Source organism: Pseudophryne corroboree, chromosome 1 (genome assembly GCF_028390025.1).
Source record: "Pseudophryne corroboree isolate aPseCor3 chromosome 1, aPseCor3.hap2, whole genome shotgun sequence".
Lineage (NCBI taxonomy): Eukaryota > Metazoa > Chordata > Amphibia > Anura > Myobatrachidae > Pseudophryne > Pseudophryne corroboree.
The window spans coordinates 414363369-414378683 of NC_086444.1; positions in this window are offsets into that span (position 1 = coordinate 414363369).

Here is a 15315-nt window from a genome sequence, read left to right on the forward strand (position 1 = left end):
ATAAAATAATAACCCACCCAAATCTAACTCTTTCTGCACATGTTATATCTGCCTCCCCTGCAGTGCACATGGTTTTGCCCAACTGCTAACAAAAATCCTGCTGCGATCAACTTGGAATTACCCCCTAGGCCCATTGCATTGCACCAGAAAGGTGGATCGTAATGTATGGAGGAAAAAAAAAAGTGAAAAACTCATGTCGACCTTTTTGCATGTCAACCTTGTTCATGGCGACCTAATGGCCGTGTCTACCTATTTCTAGTGTCGACCTATTCACTGTCGACCAATGGGTGTCGACCTAAGCCTCCACACCTGACTTAATGGCATATTTATTAAAAGATGCATCCAATTCCCAATAATAAGGATGAATTATAAGAGCAAGTCATGGCAATAAGGAATACTTATTTGCTCAAATGTTTTATTACATAGTCACCAGGACAGGAGTTCCAATATGAGCTCGGCCCTGCGATCAGTACAAGTAAAGCGATCACTTTACTTTCTAGTTCGGCCAGCTGCACATGTGCAAGCATCGGTCATGATATGTGCGAGCAGGCAGCAGAGGGGAGGGATCCTATGGATTCCTCTCCTGAAAAAGTCTGCAGACTGTAGCTCATAAACTACAATGGGCTGCCAGGGCCAAGACAGCTTTGTGCCCCCATAGAAGCCTATGGAGGTTGCGGTTGCTGTCGGAAATGGTGTGACTGCGTCAGATATGGAGATATCTACTATAGTCCCTCCATGGTACATTGGGGTGTAGTTTAATATTTGTGGGTACCCCTCAAAAACTGGTGTTTTGGGGGTTATCACGAAAAAATTATTATTTGATAAATACTGTAGGCCTCCTAAACACAAGTCAGTGATACACAATAGACTTTATGTATCCATAAGTTTACGCATGTTTGGTCAAGAAACACAAAATAAAATACAAACAAGTAAATAAATTGATATTTAGCTGCAGTTGAACAGCATATTACTACTTACGGTAACCAACTTATATACTAATAGAAGAGCAGACTCCTTAGAGAGTCCGAGATCAGGATCATTGCAAGCACATTAAAGCAATATATTAGACTACGGTAGATCCATAAAAAGTCAGACACATACAAATTACAATTAGTGACAAAGGGGTAAATTTACTGAGCTCCATGTGTGCCCGAATTGGCAAACACAGGAGTGTCTGGGCATGTTTTTATTCATGGAAGTCAAGGAACAAATACGGGAGTGCTTGTTCAAATAGAAGAACAAATCATAGGTGGATGTAGACATTAGAGATGTGCACCGGAAATTTTTCGGGTTTTGTGTTTTGGTTTTGGGTTCGGTTCCGCGGCCGTGTTTTGGGTTCGAACGCGTTTTGGCAAAACCTCACCGAATTTTTTTTGTCGGATTCGGGTGTGTTTTGGATTCGGGTGTTTTTTTCAAAAAACCCTAAAAAACAGCTTAAATCATAGAATTTGGGGGTCATTTTGATCCCAAAGTATTATTAACCTCAATAACCATAATTTCCACTCATTTTCAGTCTATTCTGAACACCTCACACCTCACAATATTATTTTTAGTCCTAAAATTTGCACCGAGGTCGCTGGATGGCTAAGCTCAGCGACCCAAGTGGCCGACACAAACACCTGGCCCATCTAGGAGTGGCACTGCAGTGTCACGCAGGATGGCCCTTCCAAAAAACACTCCCCAAACAGCACATGACGCAAAGAAAAAAAGAGGCGCAATGAGGTAGCTGTGTGACTAAGCTCAGCGACCCAAGTGGCCGACACAAACACCTGGCCCATCTAGGAGTGGCACTGCAGTGTCAGGCAGGATGGCCCTTCCAAAAAAATACTCCCCAAACAGCACATGACGCAAAGAAGAAAAAAAAGAGGCGCAATGAGGTAGCTGTGTGACTAAGCTCAGCGACCCTAGTGGCCGACACAAACACCTGGCCCATCTAGGAGTGGCACTGCAGTGTCAGGCAGGATGGCCCTTCCAAAAAACACTCCCCAAACAGCACATGACGCAAAGAAAAAAAGAGGCGCAATGAGGTAGCTGTGTGAGTAAGCTCAGCGACCCTAGTGGCCGACACAAACACCTGGCCCATCTAGGAGTGGCACTGCAGTGTCACGCAGGATGGCCCTTCAAAAAAACACTCCCCAAACAGCACATGACGCAAAGAAAAAAAGAGGCGCAATGAGGTAGCTGTGTGAGTAAGCTAAGCGACCCTAGTGGCCGACACAAACACCTGGCCCATCTAGGAGTGTCACTGCAGTGTCACGCAGGATGGCCCTTCAAAAAAACACTCCCCAAACAGCACATGACGCAAAGAAAAAAAGAGGCGCAATGAGGTAGCTGTGTGACTAAGCTCAGCGACCCAAGTGGCCGACACAAACACCTGGCCCATCTAGGAGTGGCACTGCAGTGTCAGGCAGGATGGCCCTTCCAAAAAATACTCCCCAAACAGCACATGACGCAAAGAAAAAAAGAGGCGCAATGAGGTAGCTGTGTGAGTAAGCTAAGCGACCCTAGTGGCCGACACAAACACCTGGCCCATCTAGGAGTGGCACTGCAGTGTCACGCAGGCTGGCCCTTCCAAAAAACACTCCCCAAACAGCACATGACGCAAAGAAAAATGAAAGAAAAAAGAGGTGCAAGATGGAATTGTCCTTGGGCCCTCCCACCCACCCTTATGTTGTATAAACAGGACATGCACACTTTAACCAACCCATCATTTCAGTGACAGGGTCTGCCACACGACTGTGACTGAAATGACGGGTTGGTTTGGACCCCCACCAAAAAAGAAGCAATTAATCTCTCCTTGCACAAACTGGCTCTACAGAGGCAAGATGTCCACCTCATCATCATCCTCCGATTCATCACCGTGTACATCCCCCTCCTCACAGATTATCAATTCGTCCCCACTGGAATCCACCATCACAGCTCCCTGTGTACTTTGTGGAGGCAATTGCTGCTGGTGAATGTCTCCATGGAGGAATTGATTATAATTCATTTTAATGAACATCATCTTCTCCACATTTTCTGGAAGTAACCTCGTACGCCGATTGCTGACAAGGTGAGCGGCGGCACTAAACACTCTTTCGGAGTACACACTTGTGGGAGGGCAACTTAGGTAAAATAAAGCCAGTTTGTGCAAGGGCCTCCAAATTGCCTCTTTTTCCTGCCAGTATACGTACGGACTGTCTGACGTGCCTACTTGGATGCGGTCACTCATATAATCCTCCACCATTCTTTCAATGGGGAGAGAATCATATGCAGTGACAGTAGACGACATGTCCGTAATCGTTGGCAGGTCCTTCAGTCCGGACCAGATGTCAGCATCAGCAGTCGCTCCAGACTGCCCTGCATCACCGCCAGCGGGTGGGCTCGGAATTCTGAGCCTGTTCCTCGCACCCCCAGTTGCGGGAGAATGTGAAGGAGGAGATGTTGACAGGTCGCGTTCCGCTTGACTTGACAATTTTCTCACCAGCAGTTCTTTGAACCCCTGCAGACTTGTGTCTGCCGGAAAGAGAGATCCAAGGTAGGTTTTAAATCTAGGATCGAGCACGGTGGCCAAAATGTAGTGCTCTGATTTCAACAGATTGACCACCCGTGAATCCTTGTTAAGCGAATTAAGGGCTCCATCCACAAGTCCCACATGCCTAGCGGAATCGCTCTGTGTTAGCTCCTCCTTCAATGTCTCCAGCTTCTTCTGCAAAAGCCTGATGAGGGGAATGACCTGACTCAGGCTGGCAGTGTCTGAACTGACTTCACGTGTGGCAAGTTCAAAAGGTTGCAGAACCTTGCACAACGTTGAAATCATTCTCCACTGCGCTTGAGACAGGTGCATTCCACCTCCTATATCGTGCTCAGTTGTATAGGCTTGAATGGCCTTTTGCTGCTCCTCCAACCTCTGAAGCATATAGAGGGTTGAATTCCACCTCGTTACCACTTCTTGCTTCAGATGATGGCAGGGCAGGTTCAGGCGTTTTTGGTGTTGCTCCAGTCTTCTGTACGTGGTGCCTGTACGCCGAAAGTGTCCCGCAATTCTTCTGGCCACCGACAGCATCTCTTGCACGCCCCTCTCGTTTTTTAAATAATTCTGCACCACCAAATTCAAGGTATGTGCAAAATATGGGACGTGCTGGAATTTGCCCATATTTAATGCACACACAATATTGCTGGCGTTGTCCGATGCCACAAATCCACAGGAGAGTCCAATTGGGGTAAGCCATTCTGCGATGATCTTCCTCAGTTGCCGTAAGAGGTTTTTAGCTGTGTGCGTATTCTGGAAAGCGGTGATACAAAGCGTAGCCTGCCTAGGAAAGAGTTGGCGTTTGCGAGATGCTGCTACTGGTGCCGCCGCTGCTGTTCTTGCGGCGGGAGTCCATACATCTACCCAGTGGGCTGTCACAGTCATATAGTCCTGAGTCTGCCCTGCTCCACTTGTCCACATGTCCGTGGTTAAGTGGACATTGGGTACAACTGCATTTTTTAGGACACTGGTGAGTCTTTTTCTGAGGTCTGTGTACATTTTCGGTATCGCCTGCCTAGAGAAATGGAACCTAGATGGTATTTGGTACCGGGGACACAGTACCTCAAACAAGTCTATAGTTGGCTCTGCAGTAATGATGGATACCGGAACCACGTTTCTCACCGCCCAGGATGCCAAGGCCTCAGTTATCCGCTTTGCAGCAGGATGACTGCTGTGATATTTCATCTTCCTCGCAAAGGACTGTTGGACAGTCAATTGCTTGGTGGAAGTAGTAAAAGTGGTCTTACGACTTCCCCTCTGGGATGACCATCGACTCCCAGCAGCAACAACAGCAGCGCCAGCAGCAGTAGGCGTTACACGCAAGGATGCATCGGAGGAATCCCAGGCAGGAGAGGACTCGTCAGAATTGCCAGTGACATGGCCTGCATGACTATTGGCATTCCTGGGGAAGGAGGAAATTGACACTGAGGGAGTTGGTGGGGTGGTTTGCGTGAGCTTGGTTACAAGAGGAAGGGATTTACTGGTCAGTGGACTGCTTCCGCTGTCGCCCAAAGTTTTTGAACTTGTCACTGACTTATGATGAATGCGCTGCAGGTGACGTATAAGGGAGGATGTTCCGAGGTGGTTAACGTCCTTACCCCTACTTATTACAGCTTGACAAAGGCAACACACGGCTTGACAAATGTTGTCCGCATTTCTGTTGAAATACTTCCACACCGAAGAGCTGATTTTTTTGGTATTTTCACCAGGCATGTCAATGGCCATATTCCTCCCACGGACAACAGGTGTCTCCCCAGGTGCCTGACTTAAACAAACCACCTCACCATCAGAATCCTCCTGGTCAATTTCCTCCCCAGCGCCAGCAACACCCATATCCTCCTCATCCTGGTGTACTTCAACACTGACATCTTCAATCTGACTATCAGGAACTGGACTGCGGGTGCTCCTTCCAGCACTTGCAGGGGGCATGCAAATGGTGGAAGGCGCATGCTCTTCACGTCCAGTGTTGGGAAGGTCAGGCATCGCAACCGACACAATTGGACTCTCCTTGTGGATTTGTGATTTCGAAGAACGCACAGTTCTTTGCTGTGCTTTTGCCAGCTTAAGTCTTTTCATTTTTCTAGCGAGAGGCTGAGTGCTTCCATCCTCATGTGAAGCTGAACCACTAGCCATGAACATAGGCCAGGGCCTCAGCCGTTCCTTGCCACTCCGTGTGGTAAATGGCATATTGGCAAGTTTACGCTTCTCCGACGATTTTAATTTAGATTTTTGAGTCCTTTTTTACTGATATTTGGTGTTTTGGATTTTACATGCTCTGTACTATGACATTGGGCATCGGCCTTGGCAGACGACGTTGATGGCATTTCATCGTCTCGGCCATGACTAGTGGCAGCAACTTCAGCACGAGGTGGAAGTCGATCTTGATCTTTCCCTATTTTTGGAACCTCAACATTTTTGTTCTCCATATTTTAATAGGCACAACTAAAAGGCACCTCAGGTAAACAATGGAGATGGATGGATACTAGTATACTTATGGATGACGAGTGACTGCCGACACAGAGGTAGCTACAGCCGTGGACTACCGTACTGCGTCTGCTAGTATAGACTGGATGATAATGATATAAAAAATATATATATATCACTACTGCAGGACAGGTATATATTATATAATGACGGACCTGCTGGACACTGTCAGCAGCAGACTCCTAAACTACTAGTATGAAGAAGATATGAAAAAAAAAAACCCACCACAGGCAGGTATAGAAGATATGAAAAAAAAAAAAACCACCACAGGCAGGTATACAATTATGGACGAGCACTGCCGACACAGAGGTAGCTACAGCCGTGGACTACCGTACTGCGTCTGCTAGTATAGACTGGATGATAATGATATAAAAAATATATATATATCACTACTGCAGGACAGGTATATATTATATAATGACGGACCTGCTGGACACTGTCAGCAGCAGACTCCTAAACTACTAGTATGAAGAAGATAGAAAAAAAAAACCCCACCACAGGTAGGTATACAATTATGGACGAGCACTGCCGACACAGAGGTAGCTACAGCCGTGGACTACCGTACTGCGTCTGCTAGTATAGACTGGATGATAATGATATAAAAAATATATATATATCACTACTGCAGGACAGGTATATATTATATAATGACGGACCTGCTGGACACTGTCAGCAGCAGACTCCTAAACTACTAGTATGAAGAAGATAGAAAAAAAAAAACCACCACAGGTAGGTATACAATTATGGGCGAGCACTGCCGACACAGAGGTAGCTACAGCCGTGGACTACCGTACTGCGTCTGCTAGTATAGACTGGATGATAATGATATAAAAAATATATATATATCACTACTGCAGGACAGGTATATATTATATAATGACGGACCTGCTGGACACTGTCAGCAGCAGACTCCTAAACTACTAGTATGAAGAAGATAGAAAAAAAAAAACCACCACAGGTAGGTATACAATTATGGACGAGCACTGCCGACACAGAGGTAGCTACAGCCGTGGACTACCGTACTGCGTCTGCTAGTATAGACTGGATGATAATGATATAAAAAATATATATATATCACTACTGCAGGACAGGTATATATTATATAATGACGGACCTGCTGGACACTGTCAGCAGCAGACTCCTAAACTACGAGTATGAAGAAGATAGAAAAAAAAAACCCACCACAGGTAGGTATACAATTATGGACGAGCACTGCCGACACAGAGGTAGCTACAGCCGTGGACTACCGTACTGCGTCTGCTAGTATAGACTGGATGATAATGATATAAAAAATATATATATATCACTACTGCAGGACAGGTATATATTATATAATGACGGACCTGCTGGACACTGTCAGCAGCAGACTCCTAAACTACTAGTATGAAAAAGATAGAAAAAAAAACCCCACCACAGGTAGGTATACAATTATGGACGAGCACTGCCGACACAGAGGTAGCTACAGCCGTGGACTACCGTACTGCGTCTGCTAGTATAGACTGGATGATAATGATATAAAAAATATATATATATCACTACTGCAGGTATATATTATAATATAATGAATGACGGACCTGCTGGACACTGTCTGTCAGCAGAATGCGTTTATAGAATAAAAAAAAAAACACCACACGAGTGTTTAACTTTTTCAGGCAGACAATATACTGGTGGTCACTGGTCAGTCACACTGGCAGCAAAAGTGTGCACTGTTATGTACTTCTGCTATAACTGCTCCCCAGTCTCCCCCACAATTAAGCTGTGTGAGCAGTGAGCACTCAGCACAGTCAGATATACATAGATGATATTATCATGCAGCACACTGAGGCTGAGCACAGATATGGTATGTGACTGTGTATCGTTTTTTTTTCAGGCAGAGAACGGATTTTAAATAATAAATAAAACTGGTGGTCAAAACTCTGCACTCTCTGAGTACTCCTAATGCTCCCCAAAATTACTAAAATTAAATTACTAGTGATAAAGCTAAATATTTATCTTATATAATATCCTTTATGAGGTCTAAGAACACTGTACGCTATCTACGTATGAAGTACCGTAAGGGTACGCTAGTTGCGTAACAATCGCTTAGCCGTGATCGAGACGCTCAAGCGTCACGTTCACTCACGGCCAAGAGATCACAGGCAGGCACGTTATTGGCTGTTGACTAACGTAATGATTCGCTATAGCGTAGCGGACGCTCGGGACCACGAGGAGATCACCAGCGGCGCTGACGCTCACTATATTAAACCTTTATATCTAAACCATAAACAGTGTGTTGTGCGGTAAAACCTTAGTGTAATGATAGAGTGTAAATGCAACACAGAATAACCTTATTACCTTTAAAGCTGCTTGAGCGTCACCGACGCTCTGAGAATACTTAATACTATAAGAAACACACAGATACCGTGCTCAGGGTCCAACGCCTAATATATATATTATGAATGCTATACTTGCAAAAGAATTAAACACAATACAAGTCATACACTACAATATAACATAGACTACCTAACCAGATAACTACACAGGAAATATAATACAATACTATTTAAGGGGAAATGAGAGAGAAAGATGAGGAGAGAGAGAGAGAGAGAGAGAGATTGAGAGAGATTGGCTCAGAATAACAAGAAGAACAATATGATTGTAGAGAAGCTTACACATGTGAGGAACAATCGCTGCGCAGTTATTCAATGCTGAGAATCTTTGTGGAGAAAATACTTGACCTTACCCATACTGGCTGTCCCTATATACACACCCTACAATACCGCATGGGACAGAAGCTAGACTCCATTTTGAGAAAACTCCCATGAAGACTGCAACACATGGTTGAAAGGGGGAGGGGAAAACACCCGGCAGCAGCCATTTTAGTTTTGCAGGTCCAAACACATGGCACTCTCTACTACACCACAATCACATAGCAGAAGACACAAGACTCCATTTTATTCCAAAATGTCCAAGCCTCAGAACAATGCATATGTTCTGATTTTACAATTCCAAACCATCTAAATCACCTTTCACAATTTCAATCCAACTTCCTAGAACCATCTTATTCACTTTCACATTCCAAACAACTTCAGTATCTCAATAACCAGAGCAAATTCATCACAAGACCAGATCACAATGTAACCACACATCTCAGACTGCCATTGCTACAAGCACATGCCCAAACGCAACTGCATGGTGGTATTTATGATTAACAAGATATATATTATAACTAACCAGTACAATCTATTTTAAATCACCATAGGCAAACAAATACCACAAATGCTATGCTACAGATTGTCTAATGTCCCAGCTACCATCACAGATTCCCAGATCTATCACACAAACACCCAACAATCACACAACCAAGTTACAATATCCTATTTAAACCAGAAAGCAATCTGTCTATATTTCCTTATCTAGCCATTTGAATTCTATACTTAGCCTTTAGTTTGGAGGATGTCCTGGGGATGTAGCCTCCATGCTGCTGGGTGCCAGGTAGCTGTGTGAGTGAGTGAGTGAGCCCTGTGATCTCCAGTGGGTATATCATACTATCATTCCAGCTGTGGGGGTGTGTCAACAACAAGGTGTGTGTGTCCCTCACAGCATGTGAGCCAGCTGCATCAGTGGCCTTGGTTATGCAAAACAATGGGTGATGACCAACACATTCCTGTCTTGTGGGAAGCTATTGTTTGGCGAATACTATCTCACTGTCTACTCTCAGTTGAGACAATGACATCTCAGCAATCATTCTTCTGGAGACAAATCCTAACCCATTGGTAAACACAGGTGTTGGCCCTCCTCATTGAGTCTCAAAGCTCAGTGTAATTAAAGGCTATTGTACTCCGTCTGCGGGAAAGATACTGATTTGGAATACAATTAATCTTCAATTACTATTCCCGTGCTTACCTATGCATAACACCATGTGAAGCCCTCACAACATGCAAACTATTGTTTGGGGGATCTCTAAGGTCAAAGAGCCATTTGAGACCCACTGATACCTGTTGGACTCAGGGGAATATTAACTTATAAAATACATTATATGGTTGAATTATGTAACGATTGAGTCGCACGCTGGGCACACAGAAACTCTACCGTAAATGCGCATACAGTGCGCCTGCGGGTGCACGTAACAGCGGGTATGCGCACGCACGGGAGAGCGCTCGCATGCGCAGCGCGGACATGTATGAGGTGCAAATATGGCAGTGTGCATAGTGATATTTTTCTGACCTTGACAGTCCACTCTTTGGCAGTCAACAATAACTGCCACTTCCTAAAACATTTCAAAAGGAGAAAAATATATGTCAAGTGTAAATACATTTCCATGGTTGGGTTGGGGAGGAGAAAGAGAAGGTGTGAAAAGGGTATGACCTAGTGAGATAGCAAAAGCATGTGTGTATGAATCCATGTTTGGGGGGTCATGTATCATCGTGCCGTACGTGTTTTAAATCAAGCTTCGAGGTATTGCGAAGTATACATTTGAATTCCTTCTTATCCCGTATTAAGGGTCTGTGGATGGGCTGTCAAACTCTACCGAGCTCTTTTCGGCTGTGGTTGCAACAAAATGGGGGAGCACATTTTAGTTGATGATACATGAATGGGGGAATATGTGATTGCTGATATCTGTGCCTGTATTCCCTATCGACTATGTGTGTCACTGCCTGAGGGTTGTAGAAATGAAGATAAAGAACACTTATGGTAAATGCAGTGGTATTCTATGTCAGGTTAATGTACATTTGTCGGTTGAAGTCTTGTTCGGTGTCTGTTGGTTGCAGTCTTCTTTGTGCTTTTGCCCATAAGGTGCGAGCAAAAGCTGTCAATGTCCATAGATTTACAAAAGTGTTGGGCTAGCGTAATTTTAAAATTTCTAGGGAAACTGGGGATCCATGGCATAGTTCATCAAAAATCTGTGTATAAGGTTGTCAAAACTTCTTCTTTAATCCATCTGTTGTCTGTATATCGGCTCATCAAATTCCTCGTCCAAGTGGGTCTTTTTACCTTGGAGAAAAACGGAAAAACAGGTGAAAGAAACGGACCGTATAATCGCATTTTCATCACATCATTGTTTCTACAGTTGGGTCATAAATCAAATCCATTGAAATTACAGTTTCCTCACTCCTTAGACTCATTACCTCAGGTAGTACTTTTCCAATATAACACAATCCTTCAGAGTTTGGGGCAAGCCGCTCATACGCCTTTCTCCCGCATATGAAATATGCATCATCGGGGAGAACATATGGGACGGAATATGTCATAACCATATTACAAACCTTCCATGTGAAATCTCCTAACCCTAATTCTCCCATCTGTTTAGTACACGTATCAGGTTGTACGATAAGTGCACAGTATCCTGGTGATACCTCTCCAACTCTCGTAATCCTATTTCCTAAGGTATACCTATACCGGAACGATTTTCCTCTACTGGCTATGTGGCGTATAAGCTCTGTATCTGTAGGCATTCTATCTGCTCTATGCGAAAAAGGTCATGGTTTGATTACTCCATGACACTTCCCAATTTCCCGGCTTTCGGGGATTGGAGATGTTGAAACATAATAGGGACCTATCCAGATGGTATTGGTGGAGCTTCAAACTAGGAGGGCTGGAGATATTAAACCTCCTGTCCACCGGTCTCCCACCACTTAACTCAAGTACCTCCCCTAACGTTAAAGGAAATGGTACTAGCCCTGATTTGCTATGACCTTGAGGCACTTGAGAGCATACCCAACAATCTGTTTTATTCAACACACTACCCACTAAAGAGTGATAGTCACTCAAGGGATGCCGGTCCATATGGATATTAAAACTGGATTGGCATTTCTTAATGCACCCATCCTCAATGACATTGTTACAGAGCCTACAGATACAGTTTTCTTCAGCTAACAATCCTTAAAAGAAAAATGTTTACAGATAACATGGCTGCTAGATCGTTTCCAGTACTCGCCTTTGCTTGGTGATTGGGTTGCTATTGGAAATTTACACCTCCGTCTCAGTCGTCAGAACCTTTCTGGATCCTTTCTCGACCTCACTGGTACTCTCACCGAAACAGACTGCTCTGGTCAACATCATGGTCAACAGGAAAAATCCATATCACAGTCTCTTGGGGCAAGTCCATCTTACAGGAGGAGAAAAGAAGAAATTTGTAATGGGGTACAGAAAATCAGTTTGAGGGGGAGAGAAACTTGTTACGATAATTAGTTCTCTCGTCTTGTTGTTCTTCTTGTTCTGCTGTCTTCTCAAAGGTACTGTCTCTCAGTCTTCCAAACGAACATTCCGATGATGCAATCTTTCCTTCCAAATCAGCGATCTCTCTGTAAGGAGCAAAAAAAATCTTGCATTACCATTTGTCTAACTGATGTGTGACATACCATCTTTAGAACATGAAAGCATGAGTGAGAAGAGAGAGAAAACAACAACAGCAAAAAAAAACAAAAGAGAGAGAACAATTTATATGCATGTGTATATTACTTAAATCAACAATAGCCATCAATAGGAAAAGAGAAAAAAACATTTTTCAAACATTTTAAAACATTGTCAGATCGTCAGGCTGTCATATCTACATGTCCAATGGTTTCTTTGCGCCGTCCCTCCCCCCAGCACCATACTCCACTTTCTGTATCTGGCCAGGATACATTGATGCGGATAGGTCATGCTGGGGTTTGGTAGACTTCTGCAAAGACCAAGCGGATATGCAACGTTTGAGTCCTTACTAATAATCGTCAGAGATGGGGAGATAGAGAGAGAGAGAAAAAAAAACATTTCACAGATACATTTACAATGTTTCACCTGGTCATTCCTGTGTCTTCAGGGAATGACCTCCCAATTTATTAACCGTTACCTCAGGCTTACCATCAGTTCTAATGATCACCTTTCCTGACCACATATCATGGGTGTGGCCCAAAATTCTTCCTATATGATCCCTGATTATAATTGTGTGTGTTATAATTTTGCTCATTTCTTGGTCTAGGGGGTCTGACTTTATGTGGGCTATTACAGTTGTTGGCATAATGCCCTTCTCTTTTGCAAAGATCACAAATCCTTGAGTTCCTCCATGTGCCAATGGCCTGGGGTTTTGGTTGATTTGATGCCTCCTCAAACGCTTGGATGCTCATCACCATCAACCGCTTTCCCTGTACCTACCTGATTCCTTGGATACCATGATTATGTCGTTGTCTAGGGAGTTGATATACCTTCTGTGAATCTTTGATCATACAGTTAGATCTTTCCTAGGATCTGGGTAATCAGACATGATTGATCTCAATTCTGTCCGGGACCAGGGATGGCGCATTGCACTGTCCTTGACGGGAATGGTTCCCTGATCGTCAGTCTTCCCATTGGGGACTGTGATCACCCTGACAGGACTAAACTCAATTACATCACCTTGTTTTGGTCTTACAATATGGGGTACATTTGTTTGTGCGTGATATAAAACATTGTACGTACCTGTGGACACGACCTCACCTGACCCTCCGTTAGGGGGTTTGATTATTGCCTTTACCAATTTGGTCGCGTCCACCTGGATGTCTTGTAGGATGGCTTCTGGAAGAGGTGCCGACATCGTTCTGGGCTCACTTTCTTGCTGATAATCCTGAGGGAAGTTTAACATGGGGTGCGACTTGCACAGGTTAACATTTGTGATTTTTATACATTTATTTTTATAAACATTATTACATTTGTTACTTTCGTTCTTAATACAGTTACTAAGTGCATTTTTATCGTACAACATTGTGCCATTTCTCTGCAACCATAATCCTCTCCATTGCCATGTCTCTCCTCTCAAGATGAAAGTTAGGTATGTAAGTTACATTTCTTTGCATTTCACTTTCCTGTAGCCATAACTCCAAACAATCATAATGTTTGATTCGTCTCTTTGCTGATTTAATGAGACATATCCTCCTCCTTAAATTTTGTAACACTTCTGAGCTGAAGCTACCTACTCTTGGGAATTTCTCCCCGTCATGTACTGTCATTCTCTCCCATTCATCACATAAAGCTTCTGTGTGACTTCCATATTTCTCACACATTACGTACCTTGCCGACCCAATTGGTCGGTTCACTGAATCAACCCGAACCGAGGTTGATCGCCCCCTACCTGAACAAGTGGCCCCCATAGTTCGAAAGTGTTGCTTTATCCAGCCAACCCTTACGCAAACCAAATGTCCAAAATAGGCTGACGGTGGCGGTTTACCGAGTACCCCACTCACTCGCCCACGCCGACCAATACGACCTGATCACACCGATATGGTGCTGGCGTACTCGACCCAGGGCCCCTGCGACCTGAACCTCTATTTACTGGAACCTGTGAGGGTGATCCGAAGAACACTTACTCTTTCCAGTAACTATTGGTTGCTGGATAGTTCCTGAGTGAGCAGCGAACTTCCCTTAAAATAAAAAAAATTACACAAATCACGTTAGAATGTACAAATAGCGTTTGTGACCCCTTTACTCTAATGGTACTAGGTCAGATTACTAACTAATGTACACAATTACGTGCGGTACAATCGTTTAGTACATAAGCAACTAATCTTATGTGCTGAGCGACCAGCGGAATCGAAAATTTCGGCTGCGAATTCCTTCAGCCAGAGCTTATATGGCCTATATGGGTGTTGCACCAACCCTTTCTTGGTGTTGTGCCTGTGGACTGTATAGCGGACTTCCTTGTCTGCTGTACCTGAACCTGCTGGTCTGCTATGACCTCCTGGTCTGTTACAGTATGACCTCCTGGTCTGCTACACTCTAATGCTCAAATTGTATATTTAACCAGGGATGCCTCCCTAGCCACCGTGTACGTCACTTACACGCATGTACCTCACGAGTACTCGACTTTTCTTGTGGTTCAACCTTTAAAATTGTAGAAACAAACACTCACTCACCGCATATACACTTTTGTTTCTATTTCTATTTCTGCGCAGAAATTTTTCTTTAGACCAGATGTGTTACCAATTAGGAGAAGGATCTGTTAATTTAAATTTGGAATGTTAAACTAGATTTGCGCGATTTATCGCCTGGCGTTATTTACCGCGTGGCGCTACTTATCGCGTTGAGAGGAGAGAGAGAAAAAAAAACTTGTGATTTGAGTTACGTGGGCGTACCCGGACGCTCCGTTGCGTAATTTACGCTGCGTGCGTCGGCCTTTGGTTTGCGTGCACAAATCTCAGTCCTTGTTAGAGACACGTGTACGCAAAATAAAGATCCACCGTAACACAATTTATACGTTTATCAATGTAGATGATCCTTGATCATCTACCACACCCCACACTGACTTCGCCTTATCTCCCAGGCAAAGCTGTGTGTTTGTCTATACTTTAACTATGTTACCTTTACTCTTAAACTATAAAATAGTGACA